Genomic DNA, 2,423 nt, shown 5'->3' with positions numbered 1-2,423 from the left:
TACCTACCTATGTACTAAAAACTTGCTACTTTTTTGTGAATTTTACGTTAATTCTACTCAAAATAATTAGATCATTTCATCCCAACAGGAAGAAGTCTTCCAAAAATGTTCATCCTTTTTTGAAACTTTCTTTTACTAATTTTAGGTAGGTACTAATATTATAAATGCGAAAGTGTACGTATCTAGCTCTCTACCTGTCTGTTACCTCTTCACGCTTAAACCGCTGAACCTTAGATGAAGGAATGTAATAGGAAGTCTGTAAAGGGAATCAATACTTTCTTTAAAAACGGAGATTGGGCTGTTTTTTGAAAATTGTACTGAAATGACAATATGTCAACGTAGGTACCCATCGAGTTTGAAAAAGACTATACTATATAATTCCAGACAGTCGCATAAGCTAGTAAAACACATAGTAGGTAGGTAGAATTATGGTCGTTTTCTGTGAAATTTTTAAAGTGGGTAAAACAGTTTTGGAAATAATCTTTATAAGTTTCTTCAAAGTTTCCACTGAAATACATATGTAAGTTTGATTACGCTGTTGGGTTAAGTGAAAAATAAGTTCTAGTTTGACTCCCCTCATCCCGGCTCGGCTGTGAGCTGCGTAGGTACATCTTGTGTTCTCCGACTCTCAATAATTCCTGCTCACCTTTGACTTGTAGAAAATGCCATTTATGCGTTAAGTCCGCCATTTGTACATTAGTTTTTTTGTTTTGTGCAATAAAGTTTAAATAAATAAAATGCCCTCCTAATCCTGTGTCTCCAAACCAAGCGATATTGAAAATGGAGTTTTCTGTGTTTTAACTGTTTGCCCGGGAGTTCCATAATTTTTCAAGTCGAGGAAGTGGAAGCTTGTTTGTACATGCCATGTCATGCCAGGATCTCCTGGGCAGTGGGCACACGATTTATTTACATACTCGTATATAGGTACATAGAAACCAACAGAGTCGCAGCGACACGTCGTCTGCTGCTGGTTGGGTTCCAACGTGTACAAACTCGTACCAGTCGTACCTTTAGGAAGAGTAATCTGACGCAGATTAAAAAAAGCTACTCTACTCTTTCTAATTCTGGATTCGAGTACCTACCTATAGAAAGACGATAGCCAAATCATTATTGTAATAAAAGAACACCTTAATATAATAGAATAGAATAGAAATAATTTAATTCGTGAGCACAAACACAAAATAGAAAATTATACATAACAGAGAATAAAAGGATAAAGTGCCACGAAATGGTCTCACCTCAGCATGTTGCTAGCGACTTCCAGCGCTGATCTTCCGATGAGACCATCCGGTGAAACAATCACGACATGAATACAAAACCAAATTAATATATAACATACAAAAGACAAAGACAGCAATAAAATAAAAATACTTACAATAAATATATAAATTGGTTTTATATACTTACATATAAAACTCTACATATTGCACATGGGGTTCGAAGATTAAGCCTGAGCAAAAGACCGGGTCAACGCTAGGAACATGATGATGGGGTTCGAAGACATAGGTACAATCCTATCGAGCAAACCATCTTCTCCGTTCCTGCGAGATTATCGGTCTGAGTCATTTCCTTTCCTTTTCCTCACGGAAAAAAGTGGGCAATGGGCATTCCTAAGTAAATAGGGCTTAAACTTAAACTTTTAACGAACCCAAGCTCACTTGTAACTTAAAGCCACCTATACATTTGAGTAGGTGCACATTAAATTGAGACTCACCAAATTATTGATTTCTTTAATATGTATAGATAAATAGAACGTGCTTTGATTATAACAACCGTTCCTTAATGTTATGAATTTTATTTTCAATAGTTGAGTACCTAACTAATTGGGAAGATATGTCACCATTTTTAAAAAAAGTTTTTTTTCCATACTTAATATTAAATAAATAATGATTTGTTATATTCGCAAAAGCCGCCGGTAAATTAGAATTGCAAATAAGGACGCAGTATGACGCGAGTTAGTTATCTGTTGCGTCCCGGCGCGCGGCCAGCGCGCGCGCAGGCGCCGGCGCAGGCGTCGCGGCGCTCGGGGCCGGAGCCGTAGACGTCCCAGGACATCGTCGCTATGTTGCGTGTTTTCCACGATTCTACTTTTGAAACTTTCTAACCCTGTGCCGGAGTGAAGCGGCAGGGAGGGGCGCGCGCGGGTGCCAGAGAGAGGGTACCGACCTCATTGCCCATTGCCACTCCTCCCGCCGAGGCGGCAGGCCATTTTTATCAAAAATACTTTCGTGTTCCGTATACGCGCGCGGAAAATTGTTTTTATTTTTTCCGAGAAAAATATATTATATTTCCCAATATCCACAAACATTATATAAACAGTGTTTATGTTGATATCGTATCAATGAAACAAAACTTTCGTAGAAGCTCATTAAAACGACCCTTTTGAAAATTTGTAAAAATAAGTGATGACATTTTAGTTCAAA

Source organism: Cydia amplana, chromosome Z (genome assembly GCF_948474715.1).
Source record: "Cydia amplana chromosome Z, ilCydAmpl1.1, whole genome shotgun sequence".
Taxonomy (NCBI): Eukaryota; Metazoa; Arthropoda; class Insecta; order Lepidoptera; family Tortricidae; genus Cydia; species Cydia amplana.
The sequence above is the reverse complement of the archived record's forward strand: the minus strand, read 5'-3'. Positions refer to the sequence as shown.